Genomic DNA, 17,185 nt, shown 5'->3' with positions numbered 1-17,185 from the left:
TTAACCTAAAGATAATGTAATTTATCTCAGAAGATGTTTCTATTAAAAATAAGGAGGCAAATCTAAAATCAGAATAAGACAAACAAATGCATTGTCTCCACAATCCTTACCATGAATAATGAGAAGACACTTTTTAGGCATATATTCAATGGGGGTATCACTGGGCTATCAAATTAATAGATGCTGAAGATAATTTAATATGTTCACAAATTGTTCATGGGCTTATATAGGGAGATTTTTGGAGAAAAGATTTTAGAAGTATGATTATCCAAGAATGACTTATAACTTGTAAGTATGTACAAACAGGTGAAGAGACAGTAGAGTCAAAAGCATTAACCAATCAACTTGAATACATAGAACACTGAAAAATGATGATTTAAAAATTATTTCCAATTTCCCCAGAGAAAGTATATTATTGCCATTTATATTGAAATGTTGTATATAAGTAAATAGTGAAGGCCTCTATGTTATGAACCTATTTAATAATTAAGACACAAGTATAGATTTTGAGAAAAAATTTCAATATAGAAATAAGCTACAATATATTGCAATTATCTATCTCATGTGTTTCACTTTGTTTTAATAAAAAAGTAACCATAGTTTAAGAGTTAAAATTAAATCAACCCTATTTCTCTAGAACTCCTTGATGTGTATTGTCTATTTCCCAGTGAAATTACTTTAGATTAAATTTTGGTCTATTGTTAGACTTCCAAAAAGGAAAGAAAACTAAGGAAAAATCACTAATGCTATTTTTCTGACAAAATTTCTCCATAAGTAAATTAGAGGTCACTTTTTTTAATGTGTTATTATCACTTCAATTAAGGATCTTTTCAGTTGGAATCACCATATTAAATTCATTCATTTTCAAGCTATCTTACTTAAGAATGCACAGAAAAATGAATAAAATGTACATTCAAAATAAATAATTCCATCAACTATATGAAAGTACCAATATACTATGGTGATTTTTATAACAAAATTTCTGCTAAATGTTTTGAGATTATGCTTGCCTTTTCTTTTCTTCTACTTGTATAACTGTTCAATTCATTCTGTCAGCAAGTTAACAGAAATCAAATGGACAAGAACCTGATGTTCTGAAGAAAGCATTTAGAAAGTGACTAGAGGTTTTGCTGCCTCAGCTGAGAGGTGTGTCTTTACCTTTTTACAGTGATCTGTTACCACATTTGGACTGTCAAGATAGTGGTAGAAGCCAGGAACATCTTTACCATCTGTGCTTGGCATCCGCTTTATAAAGTGACTGCCAAAAGAGAAACAGCTTCTTTTAGTACACACCTCTGTGCCATTTTCCCTACCTTTTAACACTCCATGAGCTTACAGTACAGATGACTTGGCAGCAGTGTAGTGGGCCAGTTGAAAATATGAGGATTGGGCAAAATTTAGTAAATCCACATGTTAGAGGAAACATTTGCTCTCTGGATACTTCTGGCATGATCCATTTGCTAAACTTTATAGTTTACCTAAATCTTATACTGTGTTTGACAAGAAGTTTCTCTTCTCAAATGCCATGAATAAAATGCATGCATGAAAAGGAATTTAAAGCCTAAGTCAGAACAAATAAATCTCAAATATTCTAAATTCAACAATTTCCATAAATATGGGTAATGAGTGGGAGGGGCTAATGTCACAATACTAGTTTGCTTTATTGGACAATTTTGTAGTGTTTTACAATTTAGACATTGCATATGAAAATAGTGAACAAAAGGAAAAAAAAACAACTAGATAAACACTGAGATAAGGGAGACCATCAAAGTAAATACATGAAAAAGCCTGCAGTCAACATTTTATTTTTCAGTTAGGATGTATACATAATACATACTAATATATTAATATGTAACCATATTAATATATTAATGCCCACTGTGCTCAGGTCATTCTGTCTCATGTCAGTGATTCAAATACTCATTGTAAGCTCCAACAAGCCCATGAATTTTGTGATGACAGTAGCCTTCTGTATGAAATTATGACTGAAACAAAATTTATAGTTATTTTGTACCCAGTTGAGTTCTGATTAAATAATTTTTAATTCATGCACATCAGTTAATAACTTCTCCAATATCTTACAAACTTTTAAGGGAAATATACATATGAATAAGCTTAATTAACACAAGCAACTTTTGAAAGTTATTATGAAAATCACAAAAGCTTTCTATTACATTTTCAAAAGATAAAATTCATATATATTAGTGGTAATAAAGAAGTAGTGTTTTAGATAGAATTAAAAACTGTACATGAAAAAGACAATAGGAAATATTGAAGAGTATCTTGTGAGCTGAAGGAATTAGAAGCCTAAGTAATAGTAACTAGCTGGACTTGACTCCATATAGTTAGAGGAATAGCAGGAAATAACACAGGGCAGTTGATGTAATTTTATACATTATCCTCAGATCTGGCTTAGGGATTGTATTTAATTAGGTAAGAAAAGAAGGGAGATAATAAATCAATATATTAAACAGAGAAGTAAAGTATATTAGAAGCACTTAAGCCATATACATGCATGCTTAAGGTAATCTGAGTAAAAATACTGAATACTGGCAGACTGATTACCTGAGATGAAGGCAATGGTAATGAGGGCTTGCACTAAACTAGTGGCTCTGGGAATAAGATGGATTCCAGAGATGTTCAGTTTTGTAACTGAGTCCTCTTGAGGTCTGTCTTTGCTTATCAACATCTCTAAATACAATAACAAAATCCAAATTGTTTTTGAGTGAACAAAAGAAAGGCAAATAGAAGAAACTATTTTTAAATTCTCTTTAAGCATCTCATTTTCTCTCCTGTGTTTCACTGCACATATTTCTTCTCTTATCTCTCTTAACTTTCTTCACTCTTGTCAGGTCACTTGTTTCAAAAGGAAAAATATTTATCTGGAACATAAAGCAAACTGTTTTAAATGTACACAACTTTTGGGAAATAGTGCTTTTACAATTCTCTCTCTTTTGTGTCATGACAAGAAATTTCCACCTCTAATTTCCGACACTGAAATTTTGCTGACTTAACTTCTACATTGACAATTATAGATAGGCCAGTCAGGACAGATAAGTATATAAAGGAAATCTGTGACAGGTATAACAATTTGATTGTCTGTATTACTCTACTCCAATATCTAATGAATAAGCTACAAAGCTTATTGATTGTGATGCCAAAGTTTCTTATTATTTGTATCTTATGATTCATATACAGTTATCAGCAGAGTTCAGGGTACATATTAAGTACTTAATAATTATTGGCTATTATAACCATTTGAATTCCATCTGCTATTGTGAGTGTCAATCCTCTTGTCTAGGTTTTTCCAAATATGAAACTATATAACTTTATGGTCTTTCTCCTTCAATTTATTTGGTCTAATAATACTGGAGCAATAAGTGGATGGTATTGTCAGAGAAAGTACAGCTATATGCAAGAAAGAGAGAGAGAGAGAGAGAGAGAGAGAGAGAGAGAGAGAGAGAGAAAGAAAAGAGTGAATATTTATAAACACCTAGATTTGAGTAAAAAGAATAAAGCAAACTAGAATGAGTGTTATAATCAAAGATAAGCCAGAAAAGCACAATGATTAAGAGAGTTGGAATAAAAAGAGGAAATTGTTACAACATGTGCTCCAAGCGCGGACTGGAAAATCGATATTTCATTTGGTCCTTTTTTCACTATTTTGGGGAGGTGTGAGACCAGGTTTCGATGAATAAGTTCAGATAATTGAGAAATAAACAATGGATTGCCACTGCTTTTTAAAGACTTTTGGAAACTGAGATAAAGGGAACACAAACAAAGATGTGAGCTCCAAGTCACATGATTTTAAACACACAGAACTTGCACGACTACTTGTAAGCAAGTAATAAAAGGGGCTGATCTAAACATAGGTAGGCTTTTAAATTGCAGTCTTTAAGGTATTTCTTACCTTAATACGGTATAATTCTATGCAATGAGAAGATGTTAGCATTTTTAAGGTGTAGAAAGTTCAAAGGTGGTGACGTTTCCCTGAGAAAAGAAATTTGCCCCACACCCAGAATCTCCCCTCAGACCCAGAAGATGTCGGCAGCACCCCCAACTCCAGAGTGGTTAGGAAGATGAGGTTGGAGTTCGGTCTCCTGTGAGGACAGGTATGTCTGGCTCTGTCTATCCAGCCCTGGGTGTCACAGCTGTAGCAGGAGGCTGGGGGAGAGGCCACGTGGAAGGGCAGGAGGCCCTCCTGCTGCGTCTCAAGTCTTCTAGAGTTTGTGTGAGGGGGAGGTTCTCCCAAGCTTGTTTTACCCACACACCTCTGAGGGTCTGTCACCTCCTCTGACAAAGGGTCTACTATATCCTTTGTCTGACCTGCAGCACTCAAAGATAAAATATATAAAAAACACCTCTCTGAAACGGAGAAACTGCCTGGAGACTTGAAGCTGGTAAGGGAGCTAGCTATAGGACGAGGCACAGGGGGAGAGTTTCCAGGTGTGGAATCAGCACATACAGTGACCCTGAGCTTGGTGTGTTGGGATATGGATGAAAGCCAATGCACTGTGTAGTCATAGTAAAAGAGAAAGTGGTAGCAGATTGGTGTGGCAATGATTGAACTATTAAAGAGAAGAGATGGAAAATGTCTACAAGGGTGGAAATAACTGATGATAAAATGCTGGAAAAGCCAAGTAGACATAGATCAGACTAACCTTTTGCCTAAAAAGATATGAGGAACATTTAATTATCTAATGTAGGAATGTTTTGGAAGTACAGATCAGAAATTTTAAAGATCGGTGTTCATAGCAAAAGTAATATAGGAAGCATTCTTCTTAGAAAAAGGCACACAAAGGAAACACAATAAGAAATAAAAAGTTATAGATTCCCAATCACCAATTATAAAGAATTGATACATTATACATTTTAAATTAAATTTATTGGGGTAACATTGGTTAATAAATTATATAAGTTTCAAGTGTAAAATTCTATATACATATACATTTGTATGTTGCAAAATCATTTATTAAGCATTTCCACCTATGAAATTAAGTATGAGGTACTGTGAAGATGAATAAGAAAATAATGTGATTCTGCCACTGGCAGTTCATACCGGGTAAGAGATAGCACAATCAGGATTCCCACGAGTTTGTAGTAGATCCCATGAACATAAATTGAAAAATATGTTCAATAAGTCATAATCATATAAATAAATATCTTTATTTCATTATCTTCCATTAATAACAAAATCTTTACTGTGTGCACTCTTGAAATTTGCATTAATAACAATTGAAGAGTAGTGCATAACCATGAATTGGCCTCAGGCCTATAATTTGCTCTGTTGGCATGCCTAGAAACTGGTAATGCAAAGGGAATCATAAACATTATCTTGAATTAATGCACCTGCTTGCTGTTTATATGTAATTATTGTATTCAGTTCCATCACTCAGATCTATTAAAGTATGTAGAAACATAAGGAGTTTCCTTAGATCCTCAACATCTATATGTGCACTGACAATAAACACTAATGTATAGGTAGATATATACAACTGATTCTGAAACCTGAAGTCTTAAAAAAAAATTGAGCAGCAATCTTTGTCAACTAAGATAAAGTGATATAAATTTTTGTGCAAAGATATGTTTCTACTTATTCTGGGCTGGTTCAGTAATACATTATTATCGAAACACCTTCTAAAGCCTCCTAATTAATTTGTTTAATTATTTATTGTGCAATACAGATGTTGATATTTCTATATAAGTTAAACATTGTAATTTTAGTTTCCACTGCTCATTTTACTAAATTATTTACATATTTTAAAACATTGGTAATGGCCCTACAAAGTGTGCACATTTCCAACTAATTATAACCCAAATAATATTTTCCTAATATTTTACCTGTTGCCAGATTCCTCCTCAACTTCTGTTTATCTAAAACTATAAAGGTATAAAAACATATATCAAACTCACTAAAAGGCAATCAATCTGTTGCCAAAATCCCAAATCATTAACTCCAGAATTTTCTTCCGTGCTTTAATATTTCCGATTTTCAGTTGGACACAAACGTATTTGTATCATGAGGCACTTCAAATTTGTCATGTACAGAGTTTGATTAAATGACCCATTTAACAAATTAAATACAAACTATATAAAAATAAACAACTGGAATTACATCAAACTAAAAAGCTCTGCACAGCAAAAGAAACCACCAACAAGATGAAAATGGAACCCACTATATAGGATAATATATTCACCAATGATACATCTGATAAGGGGTTAATTTCCAAAATATAAAAAGAACTCATACAACTAAAGACTAGGAAGAACAATCCTATCTAATAAAAGAGTAATATGCAAATTAACCATCACTTCACAATAAAGATAGCAGCACCCACAGCCAATAAGGAGGGAATATGCAGATTGATGCGACAAAGATGGCAGCACTGGCTAGAGCCACGGAGCCCGCTGGAGCGGGCAGGAGGAGAGCGGGTGGGAGGTGGAGGCTGGGCTTCCTTGGATGCCCCAGCTGGCTCCATGACCACCGCCCAGACAAAGCCATAGTGGCAGGGCTGAGGCAGAGGCGGTTAGGGGTGATCAGGCCAGGAGGGGAGGGGAGTTGGGAGTGAGCAGGCCTGCAGGGGGGTGTCAGTTAGGGCCAAGCAGGCCAGCAGGAGGGACCAGTTGGGGGCAAGCAGGCCAGCAGGGGGGGCAGTTAGGGGAGATCAGGCCAGTGGGGGTGGCATTTGGGGCCGAGCAGGCTGGCAGGAAGTGGACAGTAGGTGGCGAGCATGCCAGCAGGGGGGGGCAGTTGGGGTGATCAGGCCAGCAGGGGGGTGCAGTTGGGATAAATCAGGCTGGTGGAGGGGCAGTTGGGGAGAGCAGGCTGGCAGGGGGGGCAATTGGGGGTGATCAGGCTGGTGGGGGCAGTTGGGGGCAATCAGGCCAGCAAGGGAGGTAGTTGGGGGTGAGAAGGCCAGTGGGGGGCAGTTAGGGGCAAGCAGGCTGGCAGGCAGAGTGGTTAGGGGCAGTCAGGCAGGCAGGCAGGTGAGCAGTTAGGAGCCAACAGTCCCAGATTGCGAGAGGGATGTCCAATTAGAGAGGGTGCAGGCTGGGCTAAGGGACACCCCCTCCCATGCATGAATTTTGTGCACTGTGACACTAGTCCAATTAATAAATGGGCAAACAGCCTGAATAGGCACTTCTCCAAAAAGGACATACAGATGGCCAAGAGACATATGAAAAAAATCCTCAACATCACTAATCATCAGAGAAATGCAAATTAAAACCACAAGGTATCACCTCTCAACTGCCAGAATGGCTACCATTAATAAACAACAAACAACAAGCACTGGAAAGGATGTGGAGCAAAGGGAACCGTAGTACACTGCTGGTGGGAATGCAGACTGGTGCAGCCACTGTGGAGAACAGTATGGAGCTTCCTCAAAAATTACAAATGGACAGCCCTTTGATCCAGAAACCCCACTTCTTGAGAATATATACTAAGAATCCTGAAACACCAAACAGAAAGAATCTATGCACCCCTATGTTCATAGCAGCACAATTTACAATAACTAAGATCTGGAAACAGCCCAAGTGCCCATCAGTAGATGAGTGGATACAATTGCTGTGGTACATTTACACAATGGATTGCTATGCAGATATAGAAGAGAAGGATCTCTTACCATTTGAGACTGCATGGATGAAACAGAGACTATTATTATAGGCAGAATAAGCCAGTTAGAGAAAGATAAGTATCACATGATCTTACTTATATATGGAATCTAATAAAGAATATAAACTGAGGAACAAAATAGTACAGAGGTATGGATTCATGGAACAGAAGGACAGATCTCAGAGGCTGTGAAAAACCCCGGCCAGTGTGGTTTTCGGGTTCAAAGGCTTGGAGAAAGAGCTGATGCACAAATTAAAACACAAGACAAGAAATATTAATTTGGAATTATGGGGGGAAGCCAGGGAAAGCTTAACTGTAGTAGTCAAGTTCCACTGAGTTTTTTCCAGTCTGAGTCCATCTGCCCCCCCCTCCCCCCTCCACCCCCCCATCTGCTTTTATTTACTAGAATACAAAATTGCCTTTTAGGAATGCAAACAGACATATCAATTGTAATGTTTAGTAAACAGTAAGGTTATCAGGTTTGGGAGAATTTGCTTTAGGACAATGAGTCAGCAGTAAGTAATAAAATGCAAATATTCATCCTGTGAATATCAAAGAGCTCAAATTCAGCCTTCTGACAGGACTTCTCACATTTGGTTCTCAGCAAGAGGGGAGGAGGGTGGGTGAAACAAGAAGAGATTAACCAAAGAATGTACATGCACATACATATACATAACCCATGGATATAGACAATAGTGTGGTGAAGGCCTGGGGTGAGGAGGGAGCTGGGTGAAAGAGGACAAATGGGGGGATAGTGGAGGACATCTGTAATACCATCAACAATAAATTAATTAATTAATTAATTAATTAAAAAAAAATTTTGATTTCAGACTTGGGTTTCAGCAGACACATTTACTCTATAAAATAATATATAGGTCTCTATACCATATTCAATTTACTTACATAATTAATTAAGCTTGTACCTATCCTGGAATATGTTCTTAAGAGTTTTATTTATCTCAGCATGTGATGGTCCTCATTTTAAGATCACTTAAATTATTCCATTTGATTTTATTAGACATGTATTATTACCTTGATCTGGTAGCTTTACATATTGAAACTAAGAAAATGAAATAATTTCCTGATAGTTACAAAGAAGGTATACAACAAAGAAACTTATTATCTCACATATGTTTGACACCAAAATCCATCCTTTAAAACCTACATCATACTTGAAAACAGAATGAGTATTAGTCACATGACACACACAGATATGTTTTATCTTTGACCACTTTCAAATTCATGAATCAAATCTGCAGTGCCTAGCAAATGCTGAGAGCTTTTAAAATGTCTTTAGTAATCAATATTTGTGATCATAATCAAATTCTGGATCAAATTGAGGATTAGAATAAAATTAAATATAAGTAAAATAAATTGTATCTAACTCGAAAACACAATTAATAAAGTGTGCCGAAATTTTAGTGGAGATGGTTTCCTTTACATTATTTAGTAAAGGTTAGGGGATTATTTTACTTTAACCATACTCCACCATGAGGAACTAAATTTCTTTGGGAACATATAGGGTTATTTCAATTTAAGAAATAACTACCTTACAGAGCCATAAGTTAGAGATTTACAAGTTTAAACAATAAAAAATAATAAGCTGGCTAAATTACCCAGTGGAGAAAACACCTTCAAAATTTATGAACACATCACCTATAAAAGCACAATGTTACTTTTAAAATACTTTAAAGTCCCTCCATTGTGCTCAAAGAGTTACAATCAAGAAACTATTAAACTCTCCCAGTCTGTTGATACCACATTGTTGAATGAATGAATCATGGATAATTTCCTGCAAAGTAATAAAAGATGATCCCAATTTCCATACAGGGAAACATTTCTTAGAACATGTAGTCTTTTATACTGCCATGATTAATTACCTGAATAATTTATATTTAATAAAATTTCAAATTTACTTATAATATTTATATATTAATTCATTTTGTGAATTGATGAGGAGATATTTAAAGATATCTTAAGCCCTGACCGGTTTGGTTCAGTGGATAGAGCATCAGCCTGAGGACTGAAAGGTCCCAGGTTTAATTCTGGTCAAGGGCATGTACCTTGGTTGCGGGCACATCCCCAGTAGGGGGTGTGCAGGAGGCAGCTGATCGATGTTTCTCTCTCATCGATGTTTCTAACTCTCTATCCCTCCCCCCCCTCTCTAAAATAATAGTAATAATAAAAACATATTTAAAAAATAAATAAAATAAAGATATCTTAAATTAGATATTATTCTAATTATCTATCACTGCATAAGCAATCATCCTAAAATGTAATGGTTTAAAGGGACATTTGTCTTACTCATGAATACACAAGTTGGAAAAAACACAGAAGGCATGGCTCCTCATTTCTCCATTGTGCAAAAGCTGTGTTGCCTCAAAGGCCAAAAATTGTAGTCAGCTGAAAGCCTGACTATAGAGTCAATGCTAACTCTCAGCAGGGATACTAGTGGAGGCTCTTGCCAGAACACTTTTATGTGAGGAAGTCCAGGCAACACTGGGAAACCACATAAAGGTGTTAATTCACAGTCAACCCAAATAGCAGTCAAAGGAATCAAATCTACTTGGATTTAAAGAATCAGGGATAGCACAAAATGGAGAGTAGTTTGGACTGCCATGCTGTCGTGGACAAAAAGACTGAAGAAACTACCAAACTATAAACAATGGGTATGTTTTACATAAAGGAAAGTGTTCTTCAGAGCACAAATAAAAAGTCCAGAGTGTTGAACCAAGAACTGTGGAAAATCTTTCCCCAGTGGGCCCTAATGAAATAAGGAACACATGTGTGCAATGGGATTCCAGAATTGGTGTGGGTCACTGATTGTTGTGGTATCTCCTCCGTGAGGAGTATATCTAGAGAAGTTTTCGTATGTTAATTCCACCAGTGTATGTTCTTGTGTGCTTGCAGAAATAGATAATGTCTTTACATCACACATCTCCCAAGGGAGAAAGATGGTACTAAATGACCTGCACTAAGAAGCCAGAGTTTTGTGTTGAGACGACTCATTCACACCTGGATCTGACTTAAAAAACAAGATCCTTAAACCTATAAGCTAAGGCAAATGATGTCACAGGACAAGGTTTTAATGGGTTTGTTGAGAGTGTATTTTGCATGGAGCCAGAATGTGAATTTTTTGTTATGAGAGAAGGAACTGTGCAAGTTCACATTTCAGAAATGACTGTAAGAATAGTTTCAATAGCACATGCTCTTCCTGGCCCTGCCACTTTTCTGTGAAGAGATGGAATTTATATTCTCTCCTTTTGAATCTGGTTGAGCCTTTGTAAGTTCTTTGATGAATAGAATGTAGTAGAAATAATATGTGACCTTCTATGCAAGGCCATACAAAGTGATACAGGATAGAGATGTCTACTTCATTCAGATACCAGGATAGAGATGTCTGTATTGGATGACTAAGAGGATTTACCACTGGCAAACTCACCCAGAGTTTTCCTATGCAGCGAAGTAATTAATTGGCATGGCAAATGGTTTCCCGACTTATTAAACACTGAGCAGGGACCCTGGAAATACCTCAAATTTGTGACAAAATAAGAAGCTTGGATCATAAAAATAGAAGGATCATAAAGGACACATTTCTGTGTATGTCGACAAATAGTGCATGAAAAAATGCACTATACTTCACACCTTGGAGATGTCAGTTTCAGAGAGAACATTGTTGCAAGCAAGGCCACTCCTACTCCTACCTTCACATAAACAATCTGGTCTCCAAGGTGATCTAATCTGGCATAGAAAAACACATACAACAAAAAAAGAATACATAAATAAATAAACAGAGCATAATTATGGTTTAAACTACTGCATGGTTAAGGAAAAAAATCCACAGCCCACATTTATTTATAATATTTAGAGTTGAGACAATGTTTTTTATATTAACTAACTAGGGGCCCAGTGCACAAAATTCGTGCACTGGGGTTCGGGGGTCCCTCAGCACAACCTGCCCCCTCTCACATACTGGGAGCCCTCAGGGGATGTCCTACTGATGGCTTAGGCCCACGCCCCACGGGGAGCGGGCCCAAGCTGCAGTCTGGCCTCCCTTTGTGGGAGGCAACCAGGCTGATCAGGGGAAGGCACCAGCCCCATCACCTCGCTGCTGCAGCCACTGTCAGTCACCGAAGCCACCAAGGTGTTTTCATCAACACAGACTCCAGTCCCTTCACCAAGAAAAAATGACAACTTTCTTTAGGCATTTTCAAGATGTATCTTTCATAGGATATGCATTTCTTTATTTATTTTTTATCCTCACCTGAGGATATGTTTCCATTGACTTTTAGAGAATGTGGAAGAGAAAGGGAAAGACAGAGAGAAACATCAAAGTGAGAGGAACACTTTGATTGGTTGCCTCCTGCATGAGCCCTGATCTGGACCCCAGCCAGGGAGGAGCCTACAACCTAGGTACATGCCCTTGATCAGAATCGAACCCAGACCCTGCTGTCTGCAGGCCGAAGCATTATCCACTGAGTCAAACCAGCTAGGGCAGGATATGATATTTCTTAGCCCTCCAGCAGCAGACCTTCATTTTTTTCTCCAGAAGTGTGGTGGAAAAACCCTAGATCATCTTTTTGGATTATTATTACCCAAGTTACTAAGAATATTACCAGTGGCATACAGGAAGCTTAGCCAATGTTCAGTCAGAAAAGGTGTTTCCTCTATAGTTCACACCAATCGAGGGCTGGGCCCTGCCCAGGCCTAAAGCCTCTGACCGAAGCTTTAGGCCTGGACAGGCCCCTCCAGCTCCCTCTGATCACCGGCTCAGCCCCTGCCCAGGCCTGCCCAGGCCAAAAGCCTCTTGGGCAGGAGCGGACCCCCAGCTCTCTGCGATCAATCGCAGGGGGTCCACTCCTGCCCAGGCCGAAAGCAAACCCCCAGCTCCCTGCCCAGGCGATCAATCGCAGGGGTCTGCTCTTGCACCAGGCCGAAGTAACCCCCAGCTCCCTGCGATCGATTGCAGGGGGTCCACTCCTGCACCAGGCTGAAGCAACCCCCAGCTCCCTGCAATCGATTGCAGGTGTTCCACTCCTGCACCAGGCCGAAGCAACCCCCAGCTCCCTGCGATCGATTGCAGGGGGTCTGCTCCGGTACCAGGCCAAAAGCCTCCGCCGGAGGCTTTCGGCCTGGAGCCAGAGTGGACACCCAGCTCCCTATGATCGATCGCAGGGGTTCCATTCCTGCACCAGGCCGAAGCAACCCCCAGCTCCCTGCGATCCATTGCAGGGGGTCTGCTCTGGCACCAGGCCGAAAGCCTCTGGAGGAGGCTTTCGGCCCAGGCTGGAGCGGACACCCAGCTCCCTGCGATCAATCAGAGGGGGTCCGCTCGTGCACCAGGCTGAAGCAACCCCCAGCTCCCTGCGATCAATTGCAGGGGGTCTGCTCCGGCACCAGGCCGAAAGCCTACAGCGGAGGCTTTCAGCCTGGTGCCAGAGCGGACCCCAGCTCCCTGAGATCCGTCACAGGGGGTCTGCTCAGGGCGCCTATGTATGCAAATTAACCGCCATCTTGGTGGGTTAATTTGCATACTCTCCCTGATTGGCTGGTGGGCGTGGCTTGGGTGTAGCGAAGGTGCGTTCAATTTGCATATTACACTTTTATTAGGTAGAATGATTGCTAAAACAAAGAAATATGATCAAGTGAAAACATTTATAATATTCATATTAAAACTACCAGACAAAAACCTCTATAAAGAATCATAAATTTCTGAGAAGCAAAAAAAAAAAAAAAATGCTGTTCTTACTCTTTCCCTCCACACACACACAAGTGTATGTTCTACAAAACTCAACTGATTTTTTGGTAGGCCCAACATTAATGTAGTATATTAAATAGAAGGAAAATTTCAAAATCCAGGCAATTTTGACATAGTGTTTAAAGTGATTTAAAACATAAAGATTTTAGAAGTGGGTTGAAAGGTCAATTTATGAGGGTATCATCTTTTCAAAATGGGAAGCCTCATAAAAAGCCCTATGGCGAAATGGCTCTACAAGGACATTACATTTGGTGATAACACATAACCATGCAATAATTTATTTCGTTCATTCAGCATTAATTGTGGATATAAAATATTCAGAAATTTATGCTGATAATAAAAGTACATAACCATAAGTTAGAAATGTGCCATCTTTTAAAGATGGTCCTTGACATGCAGGAGACAAGTAGAAAAAATTACAATACTTTGTCATATGAGTTAGTATGAAAATATGAGAAGATTGTTGTTGGGCCTGAGACTAAGTACTAATTCCGGACTGAGGGAAAGGTATTTTACAAAGTGATCACTAAATTACTGTATTCTATGTGTTTAACTTGGGATTTTTGCAGTTTAGATCATTCATTATTATATTGGTCATTAGTGTGTTTTTTTTCATATTCATTATACCTGTCCTATGTTTTAAAAATTTGGTTTTTAAATTTTATTCTCCTTATTAAAGATTCCACATATAATAACAAAATATTATAATACAAAACAAATATTATTCCATTCACCTCTTTCATTAACTCATAATTGATTTTATTCAATATCTCAGGATACAAAGGTGATTGGGACAAGCCTGAGCTGTATGACAAAGAAGGAGTAGAAAGAGACACTTGGTGTGTAATGAAAAATTTTACAATGTTTGTAATATATGCGTTGAGTCTTGAAGATGAGTAAAAATTTGCCAAATGACAAATGCAGAGAGAGTCTCTGTTCCAGGAAAGTAAAGCTGTACAACAACATGAAAAATTATGTTTTTACCATAACCACATTTTTCTTATTTATGACAATGCTTTGACAAAGGTTTTTGTGCAATAACTTATGATATTCTGGGATACAGACATACCCTATTAGCAAAGCTATTATTCTCATCTGTCTACACTGTGTTATGTTAACACTTTAAAGAATACTTAATTAAGTTTAATCTATCTAAAAAACAAATTTTAACGGTAATCTTTCAAAACAGTGTATTTATTTAATTGCTTCAAGGTGGATCCGTGGCTTTCTGCAATGATAACACAAGAAAGCAAATCTACTCTGTTGACTACATGGCACTAAATGAGGTATTTAAAGACCCATGGGCTGTTGTTGCTTATGTGAGTTGTCTAGATGTCAGCAAAATAACCCTCTTGGGTTCCATTATTTTAAATACATCATGGAATATAAAATCATGCATAATGAAAGCTAATAGAATCCCTTGTTAATAAAAACAAAATATATTAAAATGAAACAATGATAAATGATGATGACAGAGGCACAAGGGCACTAAAATACACGCTTACAAGTATAGGGAACTGTTAAAAAACAACAAAGTACAGAAATGTTTCTTAGCTGTGCTATTAAAATTCTGCTGGACAGAGAATATTTCAAGAACCATTATTAGAAATAATAGATAATATTTTCTACATATTTTGCTTGGATTCAGCATTAACTAAATTATTAACATATTGGATGACATGCTTTTAAATTTAGAAGAAAATGTTGTACATCCTGAAGTAATAATAACTCTGCATTTTTAAGTTTTCCAACTATGGAAAATTCTTTTTCTCTGCCTTATTATTCAAAACCAGTACTTTATCATTCAATAACATATTTTTTCTTCCAAATGAGTTATATTTTTTTAAATAAAAGTTTCAATTTTGTGGAAGAAGGCAAAGGATTTTGGTCCTGTTTATTGATCCATTTTTTTATGGAGTAAACATCTAAGTTACTTTCCTTTCCCAGACCAGTCCAGCCTGGAAACAGTTGCTGTGGACACCGGGTAATGACATCACATGGCAAGTCCCGGCTTCCTCTCCCTAGTGACTAGCCTCCTTGGAGTTTCTTCAGCCCAAGAACACGAATTGCTTTATAGCCAGGTGCAAACATTTTACACTTTAACTAAATGTTTGTGAAGCATTTTCCCATGCCTCATCTCATTTGATCCTCACAGAAGTCCTGGAGTAGGTAGATAGGAGACTCGATGGAATCCTATTTTCTTTTCATTAGCTCGAAAATGGAGATTTAGAAAGATTAGAAACTTGACCTGACCCGACTGAAAAGAAGTAAGAAATGGTGGAACTTAAAAATGACTTCAAGTTTTCTCACTGCACAGAATATAGTCAAACACTGCTACAGTTAAATATTTTACCCTTTGTTCTCCCTGCGTGATCTACAATAATAATCTGTATCATGTGCTGTGTTGCTGACAATTACCTGAAATAAAAGTTGGGGTGCTTCACTGAGCTGGAAAAAGTTTAGCTACTAGGTGTACCGGTTAATAATGCAGATTTTTTTCAATAGATGGAGTTACACATATGTTGATATATATGCGATTTGATATGTATGCTATTTTGTTGTATTGACAAAAAGCTTCAAAACTTCATATGTCAAATTTTCTGAAGGCATTAACATCATAGATATTTTTACAGTTAAAAATGTCAAATTTCGTGCCAAAATAAAAAGAGCATTTGCGGGAATTTTTAATTCATTACTTTATTTTGAAGAAAAGCGCTGCTGAATACTTCGGGAAGCTTATGGTGAACATGCTCCATCTCAAGATACTTGTGAATGCTGGTTTAAATGCTTTAAAAGTGATGATTTTGATGTGAAAGACAAAGAACGTCCAGGTCAACCACAAAAGTTTGAGGACCAACAATTACAAGCATTATTGGATGAAGATGCGTGTCAAACTCAAAAACAACTTGCAGAAAGATTAAACATTGCTCAGCAAACAGTTTCCAATCGTTTACAAGCAATGGGAAAGATTTTAAAGGAAGGAAAATGGGTGCCACATCAACTGAACAAAAGACAGATGGAAAACCAAAGAGTCATCAGTAAAATGTTGCTTCAACGGCACGAAAGAAAGTCTTTTTTGCACTGAATTGTGACTGGCGATGAAAAGTGGATTGATTTTGAGAATCCCAAATGCACAAATCATGGGTTGATCCAGGTCAACCATCAACATTGACTGCAAGGCCAAATCGCTTTGGAAAGAAGACAATGCTCTGCTTTCGGTGGGATCAGGAAGGTGTGGTGTGTTATGAGCTTCTAAAACCAGGTGAAACCATTAATACTGATCACTACCGACAACAAATTATATATTTGAACCACGCTTTGATCTTAAAATGACCAGAATGGGCCAGAACATGGCAAAGTAATTTTGCTTCATGATAACGCACCATCACACACTTCAAAACCAGTTAAAGACACATTAAAAGATCTTGCCTGAGAAGTATTTACCCACCTGCCTTATTCACCAGAACTTGCTCCTTCAGATTACCTCTTGTTCAGAACAATGGCACACACACTTTCTGAGCAGCACTTCAAAACATACGAAGAAGTGGAAAATTGGGTCTCTGAATGGTTTGCCTCAAAACAAAAGAAGTTCTATTGGGACGGTATCCACAAATTACCAGAAAGATGGGGACAATGTGTAGCTAGCGATGGACATTACTTTGAATAAAGCACTTTTTATGTTTCTCTTGAAATTATCGTGTTTTCTTTGGATTATAAAATCCACATTATTAACCAGTTAACATTTAATCTGCATTTTTAACCGGTTAAAAATTAATCCGTATTATTAACCGGTTAATAGTTAATCTGAGTTA

This window comes from Cnephaeus nilssonii (genome assembly GCF_951640355.1).
Source record: "Cnephaeus nilssonii genome assembly, chromosome: 8".
Taxonomy (NCBI): Eukaryota; Metazoa; Chordata; class Mammalia; order Chiroptera; family Vespertilionidae; genus Cnephaeus; species Cnephaeus nilssonii.
Note: the sequence above shows the minus strand (reverse complement) of the source record.